The following is a 14,618-nucleotide window of genomic DNA, read 5'->3' as shown; positions in this document are numbered from 1 at the left end:
TGAATACCTAAACTATATGACTGTGTTTTTCAATAAGAATTTACTAGTCATACAGAATCTGGCTTGTGCAACGGAATTTACTAGATTAGAGTACATAACATGTTGTGCTGTGCCACTGTCTCTGATTTGGCCCTAAGTTTTGCACTCGCCGCTTTAGATGACTGCCTTTTTCCAAGTGGTTTACAGCAATTGGTGACAGCATGCCGCTGTAGCATCTAAAACTTACGGTTATTCAGAACGAATTTAATAAAAAGGAGTTTACTTGGGTCCTGTTATCTACTAAATAACAAGTGAGAAGAGATTTCATGAATTACGTCTATTTAAAAACTTTAGGAATCATCATGACCTAGATTAACAAATTATTTCAAAATTTCATTAACATTTAATAACCACAGAATTTTTGTGAATTTGATGTGGAGGATAGTTATTGTTATTTGGAGGATAAGGAGGCCTCCTTAACTAAGAGAAAAACATAGGATTGTTGCATACAGGGACTAACAAGCACGAGCAATGTGCAATAGCACTTTACACTATGGCTGCGAATTTTTCCTTGAATTCCACCTTCAAGCGTAGTTAAATACTCTAAATCTCTCCTGTAATATGAATGAAATCAGGCCTTGAGTGTGGTGAGATCTTCCATCATCGACGTGAGGGCAGCGTGACACATCATCTGTCTCCAAGGTCTTAACCAACACTACTCACTCATCTCATAACACTGCTTAGAATCGCGCTCCCATATTTCGACCTCAGATTGTTACTCTCAATATCTAAGTGCTTATTTATTTCCAGTCTTTCACAATGCAAAGAACAGCCTTAAGTTGGCTACTTTCTTTTCGATACAAAGGAATGAACTCACCCTGCACTTTGGACGAAAATTATTCACTGTGCATCTGCCACACTACCCTGCATGGGCTATAACTGCTGTGTTGGTTCCTTGCTACATGCTCTTGTGTAAGAGTTTGTTGCACCATGTCTTAGAAACTGTCCAACTCTGAGATCGTAAACAGACGTAATGTAAGGATCTGGGGCTCTGAGTATCCCGTTTTAGTGTAGAAATTGTGTGCTACAGTCCAGTGGTAAACGTGTGGTGGGGTCTGGTTTATGACTGTTCGGAGCATCATTCTTGTTCAGAGGCATCAGTAATCTCTACTGTTTATGTGGACTTGTTGGATCTGTCTGCATTTCCACAGGTTGAAGTAATGCAACCTAACATCACGCTGCAGTAAGATGGTCTTCCTCGATCGTTAGAATGGCTTTGGAAGACACATTTGCTGGTCGATGGATTAGCAGAGAATTCAATTTTTCACATCCTTGAGCTATGCTCGCAGAATCGACCTGGTGCTTCTTCTGAGTCTTTGTGAACGGCACTTTCTCCTGCACCTCTGTGAGGCACCTGGAGGAACTACGAGTTCACATCACAGCAGAAATTGCGCACATTGATGAGGACATGTTAAGCTGGAGATGGAAAGAAATGGTAGAAAACTCAGATGTCCTGCACACTAACTGAACTCGGTTAATGCCTAATAGAACTTTAGATGTGTATCACCTTTATACAGCAAAACCGCACCTTACTACCTATCCTCATTTCTGATTTAGGTGGTCACTTGTATTTCTAAGAAACATTTGTTATATTCGTGAACTGTTGAAACATGGTCCGTGCTGTGTTTAACTGGAGTGTAGACAACATTGATTTTCCCAATTGATATTAATTCCCTGACGAGCAAGAAGTAACTAATAATGGACGTCTTTTGCTCCAGCTGGAAAAAGAGACAATTTCAGAAATTTGGAAAAGAGAAAACATATCATACTTGCCCCACCCTCGGAAAATTAAAATCAGCAGGAGAAACGCCTGCTGTAGGACTACGAATTTTTCCGATCAGCGAAGACGATTTGTCGTCCTAAATATGTACGATAAACTGCGGTGAATCACCATCAGCTCCTGTAAGAGGTGAACGTGAAACCGTTACATACTCTGTAGATGAAGAAGTTTCGTATAGTGAACTACACCAGCAGGCATCTTGTTAGCTTTTAGGACGCTACCTTCCAAGTACTGGGTTCGTGAAAACTGAGTTAGTGACACTCAACAACTGCCCGTGAGTTCAACGAACTACCCACGACTCTTACAAATACGTAGTGAACACGAAATGTACACAATTAACAAAAGGAGCTCGAGACATAGAAATATGACTTCACATCAAATAGGTACATTTATATCAACGTAACAGTACACAAGGGTGTTTATAAAATAAGGGTGCTCAATAAAGCCTACAAAATGTCTTATATGTGTAGTTACGAATCCTTTTCCACACTTTTAAATGCACCCATTGCTAGATGACTGAGGGTTAATGTCACGTGAAAGTAGGGTCATGTTGCTGGGATTGATTCCTCTACCAGTCCATCGCACATTCAAAGTTTGTTTCCTGTACTGTCGTAGGAGGCGTGGAAAACTGTACTGTAAATCGCCTATATAATAAAAATTAGCTGTCTGGTTCGTAGGGTTAACGGTCTCCAGTAATGAGCATAAACTGTCGCGCAGAAATCGATGGTAAACAAGACCTGTCAGCTTGATTAGTAAAGTGAGTGGTCCTAGTTGTCGATTAGCAATGATTAATGCCCGTACTAAAGCGAACTTAATGCCTTGCATCACATGTGGTTACCGTGCTCGTAACGTATTTAAACTATTTTGTTATGTCGTTGGCGGAGAACATTCATGATCTCATTGAATTTCAATGTAAAGTTGTCATCAGTTGCACACAGACTCCAAGGTTTTACTATAGACGTCCCTAGTAGAAGCTCCATTGCAACTTTACTCCATCATATCACCCCCTTTCTCAATGGTGAATGACACGAAGACATTTGGTCACTGACATCAATGCCATTTTTTTTTATTTTGGCGTACTCCAGTCGCTGAGGAATGAAATAAATAGGAAGTGCAGGGAAGCTAAGACGAAATGGCTGCAGGAGAAATGTGAAGATATCGAAAAAGAACTGGTTGCGGAAGGACAGACTCAATAAACAGGAAAGTCAAAACAACTTTCGGTGGTATTAAAAGCAGAGTTGATAACATTAAGAGTGCAATGAGAATTCCACTGTTAAATGCAGAGGAGATAGTGGAGAGGTGGAAAGAATACATTGGGCCTCATTGAGGGGGAAGATATGTCTGATGTGATAGCAGAAGAAACAGGTCTCGATTTAGAAAAGATAGGGGATCCAGTACTAGAATCAGAATTTTAAAAAAAACTTGAAGGACTCAAGATCAAATAGGAGGGGATAGATAACATTCCATCAGAATTTCTAAAATCATTTGGGGTAGTGGCAACAAAGCGAGTATTCACATTGGTGTGCAGAATATATGACAGCTTTAGGGAGAGATGTGTAATATACAGTATGCACAAAAGCCAAGAGGGAATAATAAAAGTGGACGACTAAGAACGAAATGCCCGTACTAAAAAGGATGTAAGACAAGCATGTATTCTTTCGCCCCTACTGTTCAATCTGTACATCGAGGAAGCAATGATGTAAGTAAAAGAAAGGTTCAGGGGTGGAATTAAAATTCAAGGTGAAAGGATATCACTGATACGATTCGCTGATGGCATTGCTATCGTGAGTGATTGTGAAGAAGAATTACATGGTCTGCTGAACGGAACGAACAGTCTAACGAATACAGAGTTTGGACTGAGAGTAAATCGAAGAAAGACGAAAGTAATGAGAAGTAACACAAATGAGAACAGTGAGAAACTTAATGGTCACTTGATGGTCACGAAGTAAATGAAGTTAAGGAATTCAGCTATCTAGGCAGTAAAATAACCAATGGAGGACTGAACAAAGAGGACATCAAAAGCAGAGCAGCAATGGCAAAAAGGGCATTTCTGGCCAGGAGAAGTCTACTAACATGAAATATCGAATTTAATTTGAGAAGAAATGTCTGAGAATGTACGTCTGGAGTACATCATTGTATGGTAGTGAAACATGAGCAGAACAGAATCGAAGCATTTGAGATGTGGTACTACAGACGAATGCTGAAAAGTAGGTAGACTGATAAGGTAGGGAACGAGGAAGTTCTCCGCAGAATGAGAGAGGAAAGGAATATGTGGAAAACACTGATAACGGGAACGGACAGGATGATAGGACATCTGTTAAGTCAGGAGGGAATGACTTCCAGGGTACTAGCCGTAGAGGGCAAAAACTGTAGAGGAGGACAGAGATTGGAATACATTTAGCAAATAGTTGAGGGCTTAAGTTATAAATGCTACTCTGAGATGATGAGTTAGGTATAGGAGAGAAAGAGGTTAACACAAGTGAAGATTTCGTGGCGGGCCGCATCAAACAGTCAAGAAGACAACAAAAAAAAAAAAAAAAAAAAAAAAAAAAAACGCAAGGCAAGAGCGAAACCTTCCTCTCTACAAATTTGGTACAGAGACTTGTTGGGGATATACCTTAGAGCTATTTAAAAGTTACTCTGTAGTTATTCAACTAATACCTGTACTTTGTAAGTCCTGTCGTTTACATTTCTAGAGACATTATTATCAACAAAATACCGGCAAACAACACTAGAAAACGGTTCCGACGCATAGTGGCTACTATTACTTTATTTTCGTACAGAAGATTCTTTGACCAATAAAGTGAAATTTCTGGGACCTCATTTAACTCCGTAATTAGTATTATGCCAAAACAACAAGCCTATTTTTATGACAAACGTCAACCCAATTGGATAGTAGCGATATTGTTTTGCCTGAAATTTGACATCTTCTATGGTACATGTTTGCTTGTTTGGAAAACAATAGTGTTAAATGTGTCTTGTATTTTGAAATTTTTGTACACGTCGGAATTGATATCAAAATTGGTGGAAATATTAACTTTTGAATTCCAGTTAAATTTTACTATTGTTATATTTTGTTCATAAGGTTTCCAAATTGGGGTACCACTTTCATCAAAGCCTTTTTCATAATCAGAATTACATGAGTATCATGAACCTCATCAGAATACGAGCCATTATCACTTATATTTGAATCTGAAATGTCTCTTTAATCTTGGGTCCTGAAAGCTGGATCATCGTCAGATGCAGGGGAGATGTCATAGTTTCTGCAGTCACTTTCATTTAGGTAGTAGTAGAGACAGTAGCGCAGTCCCTTTTCATCTAATGAAGTACATTTTCCCAGTTTCTGGCAGCCCAGAAGTAGATGGATCGATTTTTTTTTTTTTAGCTAAACATGCAATGAAACGTGATTACAACTTGTGCCAGCCATAGCTACTGTAAAAGATAAACGATCATCTCATAACCGTAAATAATATTTTATTACATACCTTAAAGCAACTATTCTAATCTCCTAGCACTAAAAACTTTCAGTGTTGGTATTATAAAGCAGCTATTCTTCCCTGCTGACACGAACATGTGACGGTGTGTTTATTTTGATCTTCAGCGAACATGGTTCAAATGGCTCTGAACACTACGGTACTTAACATCTGAGGTCATGAGTCCCCTAGTCTTAAAACTAAGTAAACGTAACAAACCTAAGGACACAACACTCATCCATGCCCGAGCCAGGGTTCGAACCTGCGACCGTAGCGGTCGCGCGGTTCCAGACTGAAGCGCCTAGAACCGCTCGCCCACATCGGCCGGCTGTTATTACCAATATAAAAATAATACATATTGAGACCAAATAGGCAGTTGAAACTTTAGCTTAAAGTCTGTCAATGACGAAAAACTCTCTACTTTTTTCGTTTCAAATCACATATTACACATTTTCTAAGCCTTAGACTAAAACTTGTACCGTCTGAGGAAGAACTACTATTTTTTCGTTTCAAAGCACAATTTCTACATTTTTCGTGTACATTCAAAACATAGTACACGTCTATGCTGCTGGCAAGGATCTTTAATCTCCTCTTCAGTTTCACAGGCCAAAAACTATAGGTTTCTCAGTTTTCAAAATTCTCATCAGGAGCCTGAAGTTGTGGATGTTCTTCATCTGGTATATGCAACATTTATCTGGTTGAAACAATAAGTTCCCTTGGCGGACTTTTTTGTCTACAGTATGCATGTCGTAAGATGATATGTTAGCGGCTTTGAAAACCATTTCAGAAGTAAAGGCGTGTTATACCTGGAGACTTCTTGAAGGACTGGTATAGGGTATAAGCGTTTATTACGCAGCTAATGTCCACCTGAGCGAAAAAAACCACTACAGGAGATCGTGTTATACTTCGACTAAGGTGTAAGAACCACACTGCCATTTGTTACAATATGGAATGAGATAATCTCTGGTTTATCACTCTCTGGATGCATACCGGAGATCACGATTACAGGTTTGCTCTTCTTCGGAACGTAACAGAACATTGACTTCTCTTCCGTGAAGCCGGAGACAGCAGTCTTCTCGAGTCGTCCACTTTCTTGAGGAAGAAAGTTATTGGAAATTTCTGGTTTATTCTTCTTTGTGTGCTCATAAACATCAGTCCCTTCTTAAGAAGATGATGAACCAATTATACTGACCCAGAATCATATCTGCTGTCACATTTCTATGAGTTTCTTCTATTTGTCTCACCAGTCTCACCACAGCTTCAGGTGGTATTTTCAGCCGTTTATCTTCATTTGATAAAGTGAAATTCTCACTCCTTCTTCCACAGAAGATGTACACGTTATGAAAGTACTGAATTTTCAACCTATCTTACTCATTGTTTTTATGTCATATTTCGCCTTTTTCTTGGGCATGTACAAAACGAATCTGGAACGCCATCTGAACGGTACCAACACCTCATCCACACTCACTGTAGCTTCCAAGGTAATAAATTGTAGACTGTTTCCAAAAAAAGGGCTAAAAATCTTTTAAACTACTACAGCTGGATCTACTTTCTTCTTTCAAAGAGCAGCCAAAAGAAACAAAGTCTTATTTATTATCATGGTACATCTAAAAATATCACGTCCTGTGCTATCATTTGCAAAGATACACTCTAGAGACTCATTTTCTGATTTTAAAATCGCTGTATACGTAAGAAGACAGATGAAAGCTTTTAGCTCGGTTATGTCAAGATCATGAATATAAGTTCGTCCCTCATGGTGTTCATAATGTGTTCTCATATTAGATATTTCTGTTTTTGTCCATGTGATTATTTCTGACAAGATATTTTCAGAAAACGGAAGTTCCCATACGGATTCTATGTCTGAATGTTTTCCAAACTACTACCCAGTAACTTAAGTTCTTACACTCAACGTAAGTTGTTCCTTCCTCCAATTGAGACACTCATTTTTTTTGAAAAGTATGTGTGAGAGTCATTATCCCTACAAATACAGTATTTTCAATATCGCTGACTTTACCACTACCATTACCAGTTCTTTATGTTCCAACTCTTGCTCACAATCTAAACTATGACTCCTTTCAAATTCAAACGGTTCCTCCATGTCACTCTTATTATCTAGACATTCAGCAAGCCGAGCCTCAAGACCGACATCAAAATTAGCATCATTTCCCTTAAAATGCTTCATTTACGTGGTCTTGTTGCCACTATTTCTGTAATGGATATACCTGAAGATAAATTTCCTTATTACACCATATTTGAAGACAAAGAAATTAAAATTGATTTCAATATACAGACAACAAATTACCTAAGAGAAGTTATGTAACTTCGATGCCACGGCCTCACAGACTGTTTCACAAAACCATGTGGAAACTAACAATATTAGACACACAAGGTCTTAACTGCATGATCTCCACATTCAGGTTGAAAGGTAGGTGGAGGGTGGAGGTTGTAGCTAAGTACTTCAACAAAGGGAAGCGATAAGAAGTTAGTGTCGGTCTACGAGACTGCTGGGGTTAATGTCCAACAATAAGTGACCTGTTTTCTGTAGCGGCTGCCGTTGAAAGAGCGCAGCACAACCATTGGGACACAGGATGACCTAAGAAATTGAAAACCAGCATGAAAAACTGTAATCAGGTCACAGATGGGCCAACGGAAGTAATGAAATATTTCAATTATTTATCTCAGGGTGAATCAATACATATTTTTGTGCCTTGAACAGCTTAGAATTTGACGTAATAATCACCTCCTCGATTTTGGGATGTCGCCGGAATTCATGGCGGTGGGTTGGAAATAATTGCATATGGACATTTGGTGGGCCGAGCCGTAGGGACCGTATTAAGGAAATGACAATGTTGCACAAAAGGAAACATTTCATTCAGTGATAAATAATAAAGACGGCCTACGCAAGCACAGAAATATGGGTATCATTCTACACATAGATGTATTAATGAAAGGAAGGATCATCTGTCTATAAGGGGAACAAGCGGTTTACTATAACAATCACGTCTATTGTCATGAAGCATCACTGACATAAGCAAAAGGAGGAAAAAACATTTATTTAGTACACAAGGGATTAAAATTGTGAAATAAATTTCACAGTTATAACCCTTGTGTATTAAATAAATGTTTTTTTCCTTATTTTTATTTATGTCTGTGATGCTTTATGATAATAAACGTGATTGTTATAGTAAACCGCTTGTTACTCGGAGATCATGACAAAAGAATGATTAAGATAATGAATGGATAAGGTCGATGACTACAAGAAAAATTAATGACTGAAGGAAAGAATCTGGAGAAACAAGTACAGACACGACTGAGGTCACGAAAGTGCATGATGGAAGAAACTAGCTGGTTGTGAAACGTTACAAATGTGCAATTAGTACCAGACAGGGGTTAATTAATATTGTGCCTCTGTAAGTAGGCTGGTTCGGTTTTTATATTGGTAACGCCACGTAGCGCTCTGTATGAAAATCACTGACTGTGCTGTGTGCAGTCTGTGGCTGGTTAGCATTGTTGTAATATTCGCTATTGTAGTGTTGGGCAGTTGGATGTGAACAGCGCGTAGCGTTGCGCAGTTGGAGGTGAGCCGCCAGCAGTGGTGGATGTGGGGAGTGAGATGGCGGACTTTTGAGAGCGGATGACCTGGACAGAGACAGTAAATTTCTAATATTGGATATTATTGACTGATATAGATATTGTGACTTTTGAACACTGTTAAGGTAAATACATTGTTTATTCTCTATCAAAATCTTTCATTTGCTAACTATGCCTATCAGTAGTTAGTGCCTTCAGTAGTTTGAATATTTTATTTAGCTGGCAGTAGTGGCGCTCGCTGTATTGCAGTAGTTCGAGTAACGAAGATTTTTGTGAGGTAAGTGATATGTAAAAGGTATAGTTTAATGTTAGTCAGGGCCATTCTTTTGTAGAAATTGTTGAAAGTCAGATTGCGTTGCGCTAACAATATTGTGTGTCAGTTTAGTGTTGATCAGAACAGGGAAAAAACGAAATGTCTAAGTATGTTCAGTTCTGCTCGCCTATTTGAACATCAAATAATGAAGAGGTTTATCAGCATAGCAATTCATTAATTTTTCTAAGGGGAAGTTTCATCCCTGCGATTACAGCGCCGTCCATTCTTACCATGCATATGCAGGTAGAAGACAGTTGGGTTAACCGCTGGGATTTCTGATTCAAACTTGCATTCTGTAATCAATACTAAAGTGAAGCCATTCTTCTGTATGACATAAGAACCATCTCATCGAACTCCCAACAGCCACACATTACTATTAGTTCTCCTATCAGCAAGAGTGTTAACTCCACAATCAATCAGCAACACGTGTTCTCTATATAAACACTTTCAAACTTCGTAATTATGTCAGAGAATGTATCTCACCAGCTACCAGCAGCAGACATTGCGGGTTCCGTCCAATAATATCTTTGTAAATAAGTTGAACAAACTCCTATTTCTGTTGTCGGCGAATGCTACCGCTTCATGAAGAGGAACTCAGAAAAATTCTCTCGCTTCATGGCCGAGTTCTGAAGCAGACTAATTCAAAGACTAACTTATAGACACACACACAAAAGGCATGTGCCCCACACAAACAAACGCAAAAGAACGTATGAGAAACGCTATTACAATGATATGAAACGACCATTCGTTTGTGTTTTGATTGCTGAGTCAGGACGCCTTTCTCAGGCAGTCTTTCTCAGTCTGTACTGTCTCTGAAAGCCACACGTGATCTAGATTCCTGAAATAATTATTCCTAGTGTCTCAAACAGTACTTTTCTTTGACAGATGGCTGTCCCATTGGACTAAAAAGAGTGCGAGAGTGGACTAAGGGCATGCCACCTTCAGCCATTTGCACTGATGGCAGCTCACGGCACTGAATATATTTATAGCCAGTCTTGGTCCCTTTAAGTAAACTTTTGCGACGCCAGTGCCAGCTGGAAAGCTTTGTGGTCAGCAGGGCAATAACAACACAGTCACAGAAATAAAAGAAGGGAATAGAAATTAGCTGGGCAGTCACTATTAGCACTGAATGTTGCCTGCAGTTAAGATGAGCGTAAGAAATCGACTATACTGACCAAAGGAGAAGATTATATAAGATCACGAACTATGTTACATGACAGTTTTGCGAAAAGCTACCACGTCTTCCTCTGTACTTTGCTATTGGCTCTATATATTAGGGCAGTTCATATTCTCCAGACATTCACCAAACCCGATCCCTTCCGAAGGATGGAGACTAATTCGTTTCCAAGAGTGCATTGTTAAATTTCGTCGCTCTTTACACCCTCTAAAAAATCACTTACCCCCCACGATAGGGATATGTGGCTTATGAGGAGCTGCTTTACCGTTATACCCCATTCCTTCTAATTCCCTGCTTACAGTCAGTGTTGTAGATGAACTGTTCGTAGCAATGTGAAACACACTCCTTTCGCTGATTTCATGTGATTTTTACAACCATTCTCCGCAAATGTCGACGGCCCCTGTAGATCAGTACTTGATGTCTGTCCGGTCTTGGTTTAGCTGTTGTTATTCATTTACGTTTACATTTCGCAATTACATCACTAACATTCAACTTGGTCATCTTAAGACGGTTTCCAGCAGCCTGGTGGATGTGTTACACCAATCCTAATCCACTTTCGAAGTGACTGAACTCTCCTGAGCAGCCCATTCTGCTGTTACCTCTTCTGTACTAACAACACAGTACTCCCGACCTTCTTTTATACAAGTGGGTCTACCTATCGTGACATTTAATGCACAATGCGCTTTTGATAGAGGCGTCCGGATACTTTGGCTCCTATTGTGTACGGCATGCATTCTGCTCTGCTGCGGATGATCCGCTGTCTGCAAGTTGATTGAAGAGCATGGTGATCACATTGTTTTTTTTTTCATCAAAATGCGGCACTGATGTCTTTCGGCGTACATGACCTGCTCCTCTCGTTTACCAGCATTCGCTAAAACGTAGTAGAGTACCCTATCTACCATTTACGGTATGGAATAATAGGTTGCGCTTTCACTCTGTACGTTTTTCACATACCAAGGAAACAGTAACCTCGTTCAGTTACTTATAGAATATTTATTTCAGACTAAAAGTTCTGGTAGAAGTAGGCAACCATGACAAATATAGTAAAAATTACTCCAAAAATGCTTGTTGGTTGTCAATAAATCTCATAGCTGTTTTTGGAGTTTTTTCTGTTTCCGCATTCACAACGTGTTTCAGGTCCAGCCCATCCAATGGTGACCTACCAGCAATTAATATTTGGTATTACAAACTCAACCCATAACACAAATGCAAGTACACCCAGTTGAAAGGTTCACACAGGTATAAACATAATAAAAAAATCAAGTATGTCAAAACAGGAGAGAAATTGCATACCATTTGCAATTATATAAGCTCAAGGGGCAGTCGTAAATGCCATATATCAAGACATGCATATGATATATCAGGTGCCACAACTTTCCACTCTCACAGATAGAAACCAAATGTAGCAGAGCATGAGCTACAGATAACGCGCCTGTGTCCCTTAGAGGGCACCTCATGCTAACACAATTCCATGTTGTGCATCCGCCAGTATCAAAAGGGAATTTTATGTAAGTTCTACAACCAGATTACTAACAGTGACAAAATCAAAGCTCAAAGGCATTGAAGCGTGTAAGGTATGACAGAAAATATTACGTATGTGGACATAAAAGCATATATAAATAAACTGAAAATTGCCGCAAACGTACATTTGGTGTTATAAACAATGGCACAATTTTTACTTCCAGTGGCTACTGAAGACATTACCACAAATTTAAAAGAAAACAATATCTCATTAAGCAATCGGTCATGAAAGCGCCATATATATACGAAAATTTTGAGGTCTTACAAGATATCCAAATGAACATCTGCAAATAAATAGCTGCAAAGACGTTGCTACAGTGCTTATATTGATTATTAGAAGCTGATAATAGCAGACTCGAACAGAGTACAGCAAAGACAAATACATAGGTCCATTAGAAACAACATGTAATAGTAAGAAATGAAAGTGTCAAACAAACATGTATCTTTCAATTTGTTGCAAGGGAAGGGGAGACTCATTTTGTGTCAGCTACAAAGGAAAGACCTATATATGTGCATGTACCTTTGTATTGCGGAATATTCGGCACTGAAATAGACTTCATACTTAAAGCGTGATGTGTTCCGCAGTTAGCATGTAAGAGTTGTATTCTCGTGGAGGCTGGGTACGATCAAAAAGGGTGTGACCATCATTTTCTCACCTTGTTCACCATCTCCTACTGTACATGGATGCTAGTTGTCTAGGAAAACTGAGACTTTCAAGGAACTAATGCCGGCGAATGGATAGAACAATGGAAATCGGACACAACGAAGACTTTAAGGGGGGCTAAGTTAGTGAATAAATGTCAAAAATTAATTTTTAAACCTTGTCTGAAGAGACTCTCTGTAGTTTTGTAAACAAGAACAAGTTCACTTTGAGAAAACTGTACCATAGAATGCCCCAAAATTAGAGGAACTTCGAAGTGTCTCCACACGTGACCGCACCCCGTGAGCTTTTAGTCCCTACTGTCGTAGAGGCACTAGATTATTCTTGCAGTAAGTACGTGGTACCGCTCAAAACCAAAACAGAGTTTTAGCAACGGTTTATGGAAACGGCTACCAGAAACTGTTCTTGTATTACTAAATACTTTAAAAATAGGTATTCTGCATGCCCTGCTATGTTTCAGTGATGGTGCAGTGCCAAGAATTATGACTATGGAATTTCACTGGAGTGACTGATGTACGAAATATGCAATTCACTTTAATTGCCATTGAGCGCTAGAAACTGTTAAAAGTCGAGATAGCAGTGTTGGAAGCCACCAGAGAAGCCAGAATAAGAATAAATAGTCTAACAAAGAAAAGGGTATGAGAACAACACCAGAAACAAGGTGAATATGCACCTGGGAGTCATTAGTGTTTAGCAGGGTAGGCAGAGAAACCAGCTTTAACTTTACTTTGAATTTACCAGAAGTTCCCTTTTTTGGTGTTCTCGTATTCTTCGGTTAAAACTATTGAGGATAGAGGACTGAAATTTTGTTATTCTGCATTAAAACATTCTTAACAAAAAGCTGACTTAAATATGAAAATTAAAGCATTTTTGAAAAAGAACTATGAGTTAATTAGTGATATTTTTGATAATCATTATTAAAATAAATTATCCATAATTTACGACGTCAACATCTTTTCAAAAGTGTACTTGAAACAGAATAGTGGAATAACTTGTGGGAAAAATAATGAATTTTCTACTCTGTTTTGTTTGGAGATATGGTGTACATAAGCTGTACATAAATTATTAAATGCTTTATTTCACTTACAATACAGAGTGCAATTAAGAAAAATGTGTAAGACCAAAAGCTTTGGTTGATCTATCATATTATTATCAAAAGATTTATTAAAAAGTTGGTAAGCATTACATGGGCTTACAACTTTTATTCTTTAAGTTACAATATTTAGGAAACTGACAAAAGTTTCAAGATTTCACTTTTGTTCACGAACCAGCCCCTTACTGATTAGGTGTCACGTACATATTGTGGGAATTGAAGGCTGTGGTTTCTGAGCCAAATTTCGGCTCTTCGTAGACGAATCTGGAATCCACTGTGTCAAAACTAGGTCCCATTGGGATTGCATTTCCCCCTACGTGGAATTTTTAAGAATTCACTACATCAACATTCGCTAATTTAATTCCTTGCCTGAATCTGATTCATTTTGAACAATGCTGTCATTGTACTTGATTACCATTAACGAATTTGCAGAAAGGAAGCCTTTGTCGTCTATCTCTCTGCAGAAACGGTTCCTTATTCCATAATAGAACTTCGTCTCATTTCTAATGAAGTGCTGAGATGTCCTGTTTTACAGTTTCAGGAAATGCACGTTGCATCATATTCTCCTCGTCAATTGTCGTGTACGGCGATTGTCGTCTCCAGCCAGTATGTCTTCGAAGCGTCATAATTGCACTTTACTTTCTCAGTCCTCTATTCATTTATTAAAACGCTTTTACGGTTGACGTACTCCTGTTAGAAAGTCTTCCTTCAGAATGTTATCTTGAAAGCTGCCATCCACTAGTTCTGACCAAGGTTTTCGAGAGGTTTCCCTTGGTTGTAAGGCATGTGCCCGAACTGCTCTGTCCTACTAGCAATACACCTGGTATTTTTCTAAAAAGTCCCTACATCTTCAGTGGGTCACTACTCAAAAATCCCTTTCTACCTCTGAGAACGGGAAAGGAAAAGAAATGAAGAACACAGAGTACAGGTTTCAAAGTCATGGTATGTCACATTCATACAATTCATTGCA

The sequence above is a fragment of the Schistocerca gregaria genome, chromosome 3 (genome assembly GCF_023897955.1).
Source record: "Schistocerca gregaria isolate iqSchGreg1 chromosome 3, iqSchGreg1.2, whole genome shotgun sequence".
Classification (NCBI taxonomy): Eukaryota; Metazoa; Arthropoda; class Insecta; order Orthoptera; family Acrididae; genus Schistocerca; species Schistocerca gregaria.
This window is presented reverse-complemented; position numbering follows the sequence as displayed.